Source organism: Mytilus edulis, chromosome 6 (assembly GCF_963676685.1).
Source record: "Mytilus edulis chromosome 6, xbMytEdul2.2, whole genome shotgun sequence".
Classification (NCBI taxonomy): domain Eukaryota; kingdom Metazoa; phylum Mollusca; class Bivalvia; order Mytilida; family Mytilidae; genus Mytilus; species Mytilus edulis.
The window spans coordinates 78515978-78531383 of NC_092349.1; the positions used below are offsets into that span (position 1 = coordinate 78515978).

The following is a 15406-nucleotide window of genomic DNA, read 5'->3' on the forward strand; positions in this document are numbered from 1 at the left end:
TCTTCCTAAAATATGGTCCTTCTAATTTGTTAATTTCTCAAAAGAGATCACCATCTTTGTTGCTTTCTTAAATGTAGCCCCCCTTTTGTTGATTTCTCAAATATGGTATACTAATATGGTTTCTACCTCAAAGTTGTTCCCCCTATTTTGTTGTTCCTCGAATGTACACATGCAAATTTCACTCACATCAATTTCACGTGATTTTAAATTCATGTCAACCTCACGTGGAATTCACGTGAATTTCAACACAAACGTATAGGTGAAACTCACGTGAAATCAGTTCATGTGAGTTTCACGTGAATCTCATGTGAAACTCATGTAAATTTCTCATGAAAATCACATGAATTTTTTTTTCGTGCAAACTTCACGTGAATTTTTAAAATATTGTTTTATTCAAATAACATCTAAATTTTCAAGTTCAATTAAAATCATGACATTTATGATTTTTGTTGTTGTTGTAAAGTTCACAAGAACAATTTCACATGAGATTCACATGAATCTCAATTCATGTGAAATTCCCATGAACATTTTCACGTGAGTTTCATATATATAAGCTCGATTGAGGTGAATCTCACGTGAATTTGACTGTGTAGTCCCCAATTTTGTTGCTTTCTAAGATTTGATCCCCCTTATTTTCTTGCTTTTTCAAATGTGGTCCTCAAATATTGTTTATAAATGTTTTCTGGGGTCAGATAAGATGTTTCAATACAGGAAAAACCCACATTGGTAGGACACTTTTCTTTCCAGTATATGTAGATCATGATGTGCGGTATATGTCAATGCGACAGCAACAAACTACAATATAAAACAACTAAATAAGCATTAATTTATCAGTTTATGATCGTCTACAATAGGAAAGTCTGGAATTATTGGCATGGTATATTGCACGTTCTCTTAAAATAGAGCAATTTTTCATCCGATGTTCAGGGTCGTAGTATAAAAGTTTCTGAAACCAACTGAAGTTTAAAAATCATTTTGAAGGTTTTCCAAAAGTTTTGCAAATTATCTCAAATTTTGAAATGTTATTCAGCCTTGAACTTTGACTTTAATACCTTCAATATCTTAAATACTTTCAAATTAAGATAATGAAAATGCACAACAAAACACAGTTTAAATTAATTCGTATCTAAAAGACAGCATAAAGATAAATATCATTTTTGATAGGTATTTGTTTTTTCCCTCATCAATTTTTAGATAATTGCTTGCAAATTATCATAATTACAGTTTTGTGCTGCCTTGATCATTTATTACAAAATGTTTTTGTCAGATTAAATTTTCAAGTAGAAATATTACATGCTATTGTCAGAAATTAAAGTACATGCAGCAATAGTATACTTTTAAATTTAGTAAAGTGTACAAAATTTATGTTCGGTTATAACTTATAAAAGAGAAATTAACCTATACCTAGAGTCTTATGTTAATATACTCTTTACAATTCAATTCAATTGTGTAAGACTTTAGCAAACTATTCTCATAAGCACAATGACACATACAATATTTATGCAAATACAATAACTGATTAATTAATATATTACTGTTAAATGCAACTACATCAGAGAAGAATAATGATCTAGATATTAAGAATTGGAGTCCTCCTACGTTCATGTGTATGGCAAAGAAAATATTTTGGTGAGTCACAACAGTACAAAACATTTGAACTTTTAGACGAATAAAAAGGGTTTAAAATCATCAGATTACAATATTGAAACATAACTTAAAGTTCTTTTTTTTTTAACAAAACTGTATCTACATTGTGTTCTTTAAGCTAGAAAAAACTGGTAAACAACACCGAAAACCAATCGAGCTTTGTTTCAATCTTTCACCATTTTTGTTTACTTAGTAGTAGATATCATGTCGTGTTGACAACCCAAGAGAAGTATACAAATATGACAAATGCAAACACTGAAAACAGGGAGGAACACACAATAAAAAAAAATACGTGTTTTCCATCCGGAGACCGACAAACTCTGTAGATAAGGCTTATAACGCATCAGCCTAAATGTGGTTGAAAATTCAGTTTAGTAGAAGGCATCAATACTAAAAAATCAATCCAATTGACAATCATAAACATACATGTATTGATGACAGATTCATGCTGTTAGTGCGTTTGAACATCCATATATATATATTGTAGCAGTCAAAAAGGCATGATGGCGGCTGTGGAATTTTTGAAATGCTGATTGAATTCGTTCCTTCTAAAACAACTCAGCTGGAAACGTTTTAGTTAACACCTCAATTTCTAAAATGCCACATCGATATGTTTGAAAAAGATGAATATGCCATAAGTCGATGACAGAAAAAAAAAGAACATTATACCTGTACAGATGTCCGAATTATCTAACGATATGTACAGTGAAAAATGGACACAAGACTAGGTTATAAGTAATCACATGATAGGTATTGTCTGAACTGAACATATAAGATAGAGGTCTATGTAATCACATGATTGTATTGTCGGAACTGAACATAATCCAGACGTCCAAGTAACATTCTAGACATTATGTCTGAGCTTTAGCATTTGACAAAGGTTGGATTAATCACATAATATTTAAAGTACTGTCGGAAGTGGAAATTGTACTTTCACAAATACTTAACGCAATGAGTGAATTATGCATTGATTATGTCTTTGTTGTGCAATTCTATTGCTTTATGCACACAGAAGAAAACAATAATACAAGCAGTAATTAGCACTGTCTTAACATATGAATCAACATTACAAATAAATAGAAATTTTTGATAGTGATAGAATTTAATGAAAGCCTTAGAAAGTTTTCTCATAATGTAGAAATGTAAATTCTAAAGGAATCATCATGAATTTCCGTTGTACAAGAATTACTTGCATCAATCTGTTCCGCCATGAAGTCATCATAATCAAACCGAAGCGCATTAGACGACTTTCGATGCAACAAACTTATTCTTAATATATTACGTCATGCTAATATTTTCAAATCAAACTTAATTTGTTCTCTCTTCAGTTCGTTAAGCGTAAATAAGGAGCAGCTAACTTAAAGGATTGTAAGCTTAAATAGAGAGATGATATGACGACAACTGAGTCGTTATGCTGTAATCATTCAATTTGTGCAGTCAACATAGTCAAAATGCGTTGACTGTGTAATTGTATGTGATATACCGTCAATATTCGTTATAATGTTTCAAGTCGGTCCTACCATTTGAAATGAAATTAGCACACTTCCTCAAGTCGTTCACCGACAAAATCTAGTTTCTGGACATTTCTCATACAAAAGTAAAGCACAAAATCTTGTTTTTATTCAAACATATTGTTTATAAAATGTTATAAATTATAACGTTCATTGCCAATTGTTGAAGTGGATTTTCAACTTTATACATATACTAGAGCCGATTTATTATTCTAAAGATAATCTGTCAGGCTCTGCACGAACAGCTACGTTAAACTTTTTTCGATTTTCTTATGTGCAAAATTTAGATGAAACGTTTTGTCTCCTCTTTTGTTTCGGCTCAACAGTAATTTAAATTATTTTCATTATTTTGTTAGCAAAATTGTCAGTATTGCTAATGTTTATTATAAGGGATATTTCAGGTTTATACAGTCATATAACTAAAAATAAATATGTCTTTCTATGTCTCGTTCAACCCAATGTTTTGTCCCTTAGACATGATATCTCAAATTAAGCTTTGTACCAGTGACTTTAAAGTCAATGAAAATATTGAAATTTACTGATTTGAAAAGTTTTTTTTTAAATATATGTTATATTAAAATTTTGTCTTTGGCATATATATAAATAAAATATATATCAGAATAAGATATCTTTAATTTGGGGCTTTACATAAATAATCTATGCATATAACTATTATTATTGTTGTAATTAATATAATAAGATGCAATGAATATCTGTCTCAATAAAAGATCGGGTTGATGCCTGGACACAACAAAACTAATAACGCTGGGAAGACAAATGGCTGTATATTTATTGTGATCTAACATTCCGACTTCGTTTATTAATTGTTGGCGTTGGTGTTGATTGATTTAATTCGAATCTAATTATAAATGATGGTATGTGCAATTTATTATCATTATCCTTGATCTGTTTGACATGTGCTTGAATTAATGGCTTCTTGACGAGGCATATAGTGAAACGTTGTCTGGCTGAAAGTATTGGACAAGGTTAGTAAAGCACAACTCAAGGACCTACTTAAAATACTATCTTACATTTTAAAATCATTTATTTATCTTAATAACGTGTTATAATGGTCTTTTATTTAACTCTGCAATTTATTAGTCTTTACAGTTTAGTTCATTTTAGGCGTGGCTCGGCATTGTGTTATTGTGCAATTATCAATTTGTGTGATCATGCTTTCATTTTTGCTTAGGGGCCTCGGTGGCCGAAGTAGTTACTACTGTAATCACATGCCACTTGAAACCGAGGTTGTAAGTTCAAACCCCGTCCGCGATCGTGCGGGTGCACTCGACTCCAATCTTAATTGACTAGGATTGACAGTTTTCCTATCGAATGTCGGTGGTTTTCTCCGGGCACTTCGGCTTCCCCCGCCAATAAAAGCTGACCGCCACGAAATAGCCCAAAACAATGCTCAAAAGTGGCGTTAAAACACAGAAAATCAATTCAAATCAAATAATTTTTGCGCATGTGTTTTGTCGCAATGCCATTTTGTTTTTTGTTGTTGACAAACGTGTTTGTTTTTAAAAATGGTGATGGAGATTATATAACACTTTGTTGACTGCTATATCCCTATTAATTTTTTGTTCACACATGGTTGTCAATATCATGGAATATAATGCGACTTGCATACAAGTGAAAGGTTTAGCTAGCTATAAAACCAGGTTTAGTTCGCCATTTTCCACATGAACAAATGCCTGTACCAAGTCAGGAATATGACAGTTGTTATCCATTCGTTTGATGTGTTTGAGATTTGCTTTTGCCATTTGATAAAGGACTTTCCGTTTTGAAATTTCCTTGGAGTTTTTTTGGCTTGATCATTTCTAGTCAATGATGTAGGTGTTTGACCACAGAAGCGCGTTGGATGTTGACTTACGATTTCGGATTGTCGTTGTTAAATCCCTTTACTCTTTGTTTATAGACATACTATTACCAGTTTGAAAACATACATTTTTATTCTTTCAACTAAAAAAAAATAATTGTACTATAACTGTGCTAAGACGAAATACTTTTTTTTCGGGTGCATCCTTATTGAACTATAAATTGTAGAGAAGTGCATTATTAGGCCTGATTAAAATATTTTGGTATCGGTTTTGGTGACCCAGATTTTTCAGACAGATCTGGAGGCCATTAGCCGAACCTCATAAATGCAATATTTCCCTTCATTTTTTAAATATTTATGAGGGGTTTATATCATCAACCTTTAACACAGATGATGATGATCAAACAATATCGTAATTAATTGCAGGCTCGATTCATACCATTCTACAACATGTACATTTTGAATTACTAATAAAATAAAATTAAGACAATACAGTATTAATGCCAACGCGACAACTTTCCAATAGAGACCAAAATGACGTAAACATTAGCAATCATTAGTCATCGTATAACAATTAACAAATACGATATCACATAGCAATATGTAAATCAATGTAAACGAGAAAATAAAGGATTATATATGTACAAAGAGAAACACAAAAAACAAATACAGCAACATACAACAACCACATAATTATAGACTCCTGAGTAGAGTTTGTTTTCTATTCCAAAAACTGAATCTGAAATTGAACCAAAAATGACCGTTGTTATATTGGCGCTACATGTAGCTATGATTTTATTTATAGTAGTTGGATAATGAGCTTTTGGAACTTAAATATAGTTTTAAAAGTATCAAATGTTTTGCACAAGATCCGCATTTCTATAATAAAAGTATCTTAACTGATGATCTGAACAAAAATATTTGAAAATCCAAAGCTTTAAAAAAAAAAAATGAAGAGCTCATAAAAGACAAAAAGTATAGTATGTTGGACAAGGAATCAAACTTTTGCATGGGGGAGATATAATCCTTAATTAAAATAATTTCTCAATGCAAAATAAAAGTTCTCATTGACAGTTTTATTCCATTGTTTGTTTCGCCTTTTCAGAATCTAAAGGACATTGTTCGTACACCAAAATTGTTAGTGCGATAATTTCTTATGTGTAATTTTAGGAGGTGCGATGAATTTTCATTGTGGATTTACATGATTTTTCGATATGCACCAAATGAAAAAAACCCAACGTTACGTCATTTTAATTTTTAAAATTGGTTGAATTTCAATTATTTAGAATGTTTTTTAACCAATCAACACGTTTTGATTAACTCTTTTGAAAATATTACCTAGAATGCATTAAATTCTGAAACGGTGAATTACGGTCCATTCCTGACATTACATCACATACAACCACTTGAACGACTACACATTGAAACCAAGCAGATGTATCGTGTAAATTCTTCTTGACCTTTATCTACAGGAAACTTGTAAAGTGCTAATGACGTTTCTATGTAGTTATGTCTTACTGGAATCTCAATGCAGTTTATTACATACTTGTAATCAAATTGTGCAACAACGGTAGTGGTCTGGAATGTGTATTGGAATGATTTATATTTCTGCCACTTAAAACATCTTGTCATAAATTTCCTGACAGAAACCAGTGCTATAAAGCATTATTTGATAATCTCACTTAGTTAATTTTGCGATAGAAAATGGAAAAGTTTAATTAGGAATATTAACGCTGGAACAAATACTTTAAATACTAATGTTAATTCAGTATACCTTGAGTTTGTTGTTAGAAACATGTAACAATTGCTCTGACTCTGTGGGTATACCGTTAATCATTCCTATACGTTGATTTAAGATAAAGAAATAAATGTTGGAACCGTGTTTCATATAATCCAAATTTACGCTTAGTTCTTCTTAAATGAACGACCTTTGATAACTGTGCGTTTTAATGGAAAGCATATATATATTGCATGGAATTTCTCATTGTTGAAGTCTGAACTATTAACCTCAAACTGTATGTAAATGTTACTGCAAAAAGTGCTTACATCCGTAGATCTATACGAAACAAAAAAGATATTGAAACAAATGCACAAGACCTTAACTCTGTAAAATAGAAAAAAAATCTTAAGAAAGTTCATTTCTTTTGATCTTGAAGAAGCTTCTGTTCTATTTTTCCTAGAATTGTAAGAAGTGTTTTCAAAATTATTGATGTGTAAATAGTTTTAACACTAGACTGTACGTAACAAAAACGGCAAAAAAAATCAAATATTTCGACGTTCTGCTATAACTATCTTTTATCATAAAGAAGCTTTTGTCTAAGTTTTGTAAAATTCCCATAACGGTTTGACAATTAAATTGATTCGTCTAAACAAAAACTGATGACGTAACAGAAGACGCTGATGCCTGAATATAGGATTGTTATGTCCGCGACAAAAAACCTTACTACTTAAAAACCTGTGAGAAAATACGTCATTTAGCTCAAACAACGCATACCAAGTCAGAGAACGTATGGTTCAATGAAAAGACGTTTTAGTTTGTAACAAACACACAAAAACAAGGAAGTGTGAGAATATTTTCTTTACGATAAGACACATGAAAAAGAACAATGGGTTTATCAACTTTCATCAACATTTACTTCTAGTTAGAAAAAAAGTCGGTCATGCTGCGAACAATTTTAAAGCTTTCAACTCTGACATTCTGTTAGTATAAAACACAGTTATATACAAGAAGGTCGGTAATTTTCTCTTTATATGTTATGGAATAAAATAAATTCTCTATTTCCAATAGCTGTCATTTTAACGCGTTTTCAAGGGTAGCTTGATTTGTTGTTATGTAAAAATCAGTTTATCTAAATTGAGATCAAAATTCTATCATATGATTCTGCATACAATACTATAAAATATAACAGCACTGTCATAACATAGAACATCAATGTCAGTCTTTGATTTAAGGATTGATAACTTCACAATTTATAACCGGGAAAATAAAAGATCATATGTAAAAAGTATAACAAAAAGTAAAATCATAAAAATACTGAACTCCGAGGAAAATTCAAAACGGAAAGTCCCTTATAAAACGAATGGAAAACAACTGTCATATTCCTGACTTGTAAAAAAAAACCCAACAACTATGGAACAGGGCAAGAAAACATTCAAAACCACACCCAACATATTTCACTTATAGAGAAGACGCATAAAGTGGTGGGTAAAACTGTCTAAAGCATACGTCGCGAATTAAAGTAAAACACAAACAAAAAACTCTACACAGTAAAGCTTCCAACATGATAACATAGAACTTTAAAAAAAAGAAAGAAGACAAAAAAAAAAGGAAAAAAAGACGGTTAACAATTTTGAAAACTTGCACAAGCAGTATAGGATTAGTAAAACATTAGTTAGTAATTTTACAACGTCAGGGACATTGTCATAGATTTTCGATAATCCCAACGTATATTGGTGATTTAAAATACGGATAAAGCTTCTCGTATTTTTTTAAAATTTTCAAATTCAATGTTTCTATACTCTCTGGTAATCTAGGATGGTAGAAAAAGAAGCAGAAGATTAAAAAAAAAAAAGGACAACCATATGTCATAAGTTCTACGGAAAGGTATGTAGATCTTATTGATATGTGGTACTCGTAAATTCAATGTAGATACATTTTCAACATTGTAGAATCAATAGTACTGTTATACTTTAGATATATATGTTTCCGTTTAGCTATGATATTGCTTCGTTTCTGTCGCATTGATATGAATCTATATAATATTTCAGTCATAAGGAACAATTGTAAAGGAAATTGATTACTTAAATGTCACAAAGAACTGTTTTGATTTATAATATCAAATGCCTATTGAAAAAGGTTATACTATAAAGGTAAATAAACCCCAACATGAAGGTTTAATACAGGTCATACAACTGTTGTGGTATATTTGTAATTTGTTTGTGACTGGAAAATAAAAGCGTTCATGCAAACAGCACAATCTTTATATTCCTTCAATTTTATATTACAAATGCCATTAAAACTAAGAACAGAAAGTTCGATCATATAGGTGCAAAAGATTGCACCATCTTCATGTTAAAGTATGGCATGTCCTTGAATATAATTCTTTCCTTATTAACTAAAGCTTTTTAATTTCTTTCTTTGTTTATGCGCTTTGAGCACGATTGCTTCTAACACGAGATACTTGAGTGTATTAAACTTTTATTCCAGTAAGATATTTTTGATGTTCAGTAACCGGAATAAGTCGCGTTGCTTCATTGTAGTTACAGTACGACCGAACGTCAAAGACAATAGATGTAATACTTGAATTTAGTTATCAAATATGTGAAAAGCAAAACATTCATTCAAAATTAAAATTTGCAAAATGTTATAATGAAGGACAAAACCACAAGGTCATACTGTCGTATATGTTTTACGACATCTTTGTGTGAAAGTTGTTCATAGTTCCGTTATACTGACAAAAATAAGTGAGTGAGCAAACCCTGTCCCACACAGACAAACAAGGTTTATATGATACAAAGTGGGTTACAACAGTCACAACTGTGTAAACATACACCACAAACATACAACACAACTGATTTAAATTTCAAACAAACATGCAAACAATCCAATAAATATGCAAACAAGTTGATAGTCAAAGACGTCATCAAAAAGTATTTGTAGTAGATAGTCAATTGACAAAGACGCCAATAAAAAAAATTTGTAGTTGATAGTACATACTGTATTTAGTCTATTGTACTTTCTATATAAAGTACAAATTAAGTATAATACAACGGTAGAACATATTGAAATACTTTTGCTGTTCCAACTTCTTGTTTGATGCAAACAAGCATGGCCGTGTTTGTGTTTAGAGATCTCAGACTTCGGTTGACCTCTTTTAAATGTACTAGTGAAGATTTTGCGTATTTTCGTATTAAAAGAAATGTCCAGTTATTAGGACTTTTCTCTCAATTTGGATAATACTATACACAACGTTGTTAAAGCGGACGGAACAGTACAATTAGTTTTGAAATCTGGTTTCCCGTTTTAACATTCCATAATTCCATAGAGTTTTGTGTAATTAAATATGCGTATTTCGTAACGTTGCTAAATAATTGAACATAGAGAAAACTCCAACAGAATTGTTGCAATGTTGATAAAAGGAGAAAAAATGTATTTTAACTTTCTAGAAAGAAAGAAAACAAAATTAAATTATAACATATAGTGTTATGCAATGATTGCTATTAATCGTCCTTAGTTGAGACAGTTTCAATTCTAAATATTACAGACGTATAAATATCGTGTTCTAGCTCAAAATACACGAGACCATCCGGCACAAAATGCAAAACAGAACGTTAATGTGAGCCAACAATTATAATCTTATTCAACTAACAACAGCATCCACGTTTTCATTATTATCTAACATAACTATTATTAATAATAAAACATTAAAAATTTACTGAAATTGTTCTGCCGAAAAGCCCGGAAGAATTTTCAATTTTTTGGTTAATTGTTTTCCTCCACAAAAGAGAATTGACATGCATATATGCCAATATATGCCAATGTCTGACCAAATTAAAAAGTAATGCATATCAGTTTCAAAGACCTGAAAGATAACTGACAGTAGAAAACTTTGTGTAATACTGGTAACACTAGCAAATGAGTACTGCATGGTTAAGTCAAAGTCAAAGCCTTCGCTCCAAAATTTCAAACATAGAAGAAAAGGTAACCTGAGTAAGTAAAAGAAGAAGAAATAGAACTTTAAAAGCAACATTTTTTAAGTTACAACAAATAAACTTACCTTTCTCTTAAATTTGAAGCGACGTTAATAGTTTCACTGTTTACTGCTAATTTATCCTGATCGTTGAGTAGCGATATCATCGGAGTATAGTGATGATTTGATCGAGATCGATAGCATGGATCAGATATATTTATACCGCGTTGATAACAATATTTTACTCATTAAAGTTAATTTGAACTATATGTTTAACAGATGATCTGGTATAGTATATCAATAGAATTCATCAATACAATATATTGTTTTCTAAGTTTGAGAAAAATGATTTTTGATTGAAAAAAGCATCTCAATTTTCCACTTGCGACTGCGAACAACAAATAAGATAATTACGATTCTTTTATATATTTTTTTTTGAATTGTCAGGAAAAGAGGCTCATTTTTTATTTCTAATTATCAATATTATCTATACAAACTAAGTGCGCAAAGAGTTTTGAATCTTCGAACACATAACTTGACAGATACAATTTATATGGCCTTCAGGAAACCAGCTATTGGAATTAAATAAACAATTGGTTCTGGTGAAATAACAGTTGTAGTATTTTATTTTATAGCTATAAGATATTGTTTCGGATTCTTATAAGAGATTTCTAAACTATATTTAAACATTTTCAGCAGAACTACATTCATTAATGGTTCTAAAATATTAACCTTTATTGCCGCAAAACGTATATCAGTGTCACTCCTCAACTATGTTTCAAGAATATTATTAACTTTTATTAAGACCGGATTCAATTTCGTTGTGGTTAAAGGAGCTAGAATTTGATTTTAAGTGGCGAGGGGGAGGGGAGCCTAAAAAGAAAGATGTTGTCTTGCATTTTTGTTTATCCAGGTATAACATAAATTGTCATCCTGGCTTTTTTTGGCACAGAGCGTCATATCGAATTGATAACATTTCCGATTTTCTATTGTTGTTCTAAAGAATAGTTCATTCGTTTTCTGAGAGAGAAAGAAAGAAAGAAAGAATAGGAAGACAAAAAAGTTACAACACCAACAAAGAAAAATCAAAGCACCAACAAAGAAAACAAGTAAGAACATTGAACGAATATAAAGAGTTGTGGGATTGGCATAGTTTTTTTCGTGTTTTGATTTGCTAATACTAAATAATTATGGAACGACATTTATGCTTCAACATTTTATTCTTCCTAAAATCTCTAGTAATTTACTTTTTCCTGAAAACTATCTGTACTTGAATTGACAGTGTTGGTTATTTTTCTCTTTTAAAAGATGCTATTATTTTGTATTACCATAAAATTTATTTCATTTATACTCCCGTTGACGTTGAATTTTTCATGTTTCTATATTTTCTTGAAATAAGATTTTTCCTACGATAATTCTATATCAAATCTGTCAAATACAGAAAACGAAATATTCTGTATCTTATAAGTTAGTTATGTTGCGAGAAATATAAATAATGACTTTTCAATTTGACGATAAACTTGCACTGTCATAAATGACTAGTGAAAAAGATGTGTTTGTTCTTATGATTGCATTTTATTTTTCTTGTCAGATATATGGATTTCCTGTTTTATGTATTTCATTCAAAATTCCTATCCATGTACAAATGAATTAAAACTTTGAATACATGTACAAGGACTATAAGAGGGCAACGATTGCATACTTTTACAGTCATAGTTTACCTTTTTATTTCAAAGTTAGTTGTTTTAATATAAAACAAGAGATGTGGTATGATTACCAATGAGACCACTATTCAACGAAATCTAAAATAAAATGATGTTGGTTTCATCAATATCATAGAACATTATAAGGCCTTCAACAATGAGCAACACCCATTCCATATAAGTCAGATATAAAACTATCGGACATGACAAAAACAATTACAACGAAAATCTAACGGTCTGTATATTTATGACAAAACAATGATAACAAACAGCATTAAACGACAAACACTGAATAAAAGCACTGAGATTGTTACAAACACATTTTTTATGAAACATTATTACAGTTTAAAATTATTGGGGTATAATAACAAGAACGATTTTCCTTATACACACAATTCTATTGTATACAGATAAGGAATTGAGAATAAGACAACTAAAACTAATCTTGGAGACCAAAGGACAACGAGGAATATACATATGTGTATGTGTGTTCATTTGAAGCAAAGTGACGTTGACTTACGTTGTTCTGTCTTATGATATATATTTTTTTTCAGTCATAAGGAACATGCATGTTATTTTTAATTGCAATGGAAATAGAGGACTTTATATAAAATCACAAAATACTGCTTTGATCCATTATCGCAACTGCTTTTAGTAGCAACAATTGTACATGAAAAAAACTATGTACGACTATTTCTATGCAAAATTAGTAGAATTTTGGCTAGATTAAGAAGAAATAAAATCTAGGTGTCACTTTATAAAAAGTAAAATCACAAAAATACTGAACTTAGAGGAAGATCAATTGGGAAAGTCCATAATCACATGGCAAAATCAAATAACAAAACGCATCAAAAACGAATGGACAATTATAATTTTCGGTAACTACTTCCTGAAACTAAAAATGTACACATCCTTTCTAAATAACTTGTTATTCTTTGTTAAATCGCCAGTAATCTACTTTCCACGGAACACAACTTTGCTTGAGATGACAGCTATGGTTATTGACCTCTTATGGAAGTGGCCATCAATTAGTTTATAAGTAATACCATTATATCAGTTATACTCCCGTTGACGGTTGTAATTTTCGTGTTTTCTGTATTCTTCCCCAAAATAAGATTTTTGCTATGATAAATCTATATTTAATCTGTCAAATACAGAAAATAAAGCCTTCTGTGTTTTATAAGTTAGTTAAGTTGCGGGAATTATTTCTAATAACTTTACAATTTGACGATAAACTTCCACTGTCATAAATGACGAGAGAAAAAGATGTGTTCTTTTGATTACACTGTATGTCCTTGTCAGATGCTATGGATTTTACACTGAAATTTAATTCAAAATTCCTCTTTATGTGCAATGTATTTAAACTTTGGATAAATTGCTTGGGGACCCCTCGACTAATTCAAAATTCCTTTTTATGTACAATGTATTTAAACTTTGGATAAATTGCTTGGGGACCCCTTGACGTCACAGGTTTCACACGGTTATAGTCATGGTAATTTTCATGTTTACATGTAATTTGATAGTCATTTAGTAAAGTAAGCTATAAAATGTCTCGACATAAAAAAAATGTGAAACAATTCAAAGGAAAAAAAAACAAAAACAAAAAACAAACGGCCGGAATTATGACACTAAAACAATAACCGATAAAATGATATACATGTAAATTAAAGCTACCAACGACGACCTATAAAACAAGGAACTTCAAAAAAGCCAATAACCTTGAAGAACAAAGGACAAGGACATATTGTGTTCATTTCAAGCCATTTCAATTTCAACTGCTAATAGTGGGCAGTTACTATACTTAACAATATGATTATACCGCATATGCAAACTTTTGGTAAAAGATAGATGGCTTTTACAGCAACAAGCAATAATCTGCAGAAAGACTATAAATCACGTGTTTAATTAGAAGGCACGAGCTTACAATTAAGCCGCAAAGATGAAAGTTATTAATTGATCGCCCTTTATCTTATCGGAATGAAATGAGGGTTGGTTGTCCAATAAAGCTACTTTGGTGATTTATAAACGAATTAACGAGTAAATTAATAGCATAATTTTAAAGTTGTAATAGGGGTTATAAATAATAAGTATAAAGTAAGTAGTGTTTCCCTCCAATAAAAGGCTCTTCATCATAATCTTTAAAATTGTTGGAAAAATGAAGAAAAATAGATAAATAATTACAAAAATAATTAAAACGATAAATTGATTCATGTTTGTGTTTTATTTTCAGTACTCAGTGTAAGAAGATATTCAATATGTTTTATTGCTTTTATTCTCATCAGTTCTTAATTAAAAATATACAATTGTAACAGTTGTTGTCCTATGTCGATAATAGAAAATCATTTAAAAATGAAGTAGACAAATTATGTAAACCATACGGGGGAATAATTTTAATTTTCAGAATCTAGATCTGCTAATAATAAAACTCTCTCTCATTATGTAAACTATATGGAGGAATAACTTTAATGAACAGAATCTTATAATAATAAACCTCTCTGTCTCTTTCTATCTCTCATTATGTAAACTATATGGAGGAATAACTTTAATGAACAGAACCTTATAATAATAAACCTCTCTGTCTCTTTCTCTCTCTCTCATTATGTAAACTATATGGAGGAATAACTTTAATGAACAGAACCTTATAATAATAAACCTCTCTGTCTCTTTCTCTCTCTCTCATTATGTAAACTATATGGAGGAATAACTTTAATGAACAGAATCTTATGATAATAAACCTCTCTGTCTCTTTCTATCTCTCATTATGTAAACTATATGGAGGAATAATTTTAATGAACAGAATCTTATAATAATAAACCTCTCTGTCTCTTTCTATCTCTCATTATGTAAACTATATGGAGGAATAACTTTAATTAACAGAATCTTATAATAATAAACCTCTCTGTCTCTTTCTATCTCTCATTATGTAAACTATATGGAGGAATAACTTTAATGAACAGAACCTTATAATAATAAACCTCTCTGTCTCTTTCTATCTCTCATTATGTAAACTATATGGAGGAATAACTTTAATGAACA

General features: G+C 30.4%; 1 protein-coding gene across 2 annotated transcripts in view; it reads right to left on the bottom strand.

The window, feature by feature from the left end:
• The window catches only part of LOC139528519 (TWiK family of potassium channels protein 7-like), a 70213-nt gene that overhangs the window by 33767 nt on the left and 21040 nt on the right, over nt 1-15406 (bottom strand). The window contains exon 1 of one of the 2 annotated variants that reach the window (XM_071324540.1): nt 10755-10860. The exons of the other annotated variant lie outside the window; for it this stretch is intronic. The gene's annotated coding sequence lies outside the window, so the exon portion shown is untranslated. Of the gene's footprint in view, nt 1-10754; nt 10861-15406 lie in introns of those variants that run through there. 2 annotated transcript variants of the gene reach the window in all.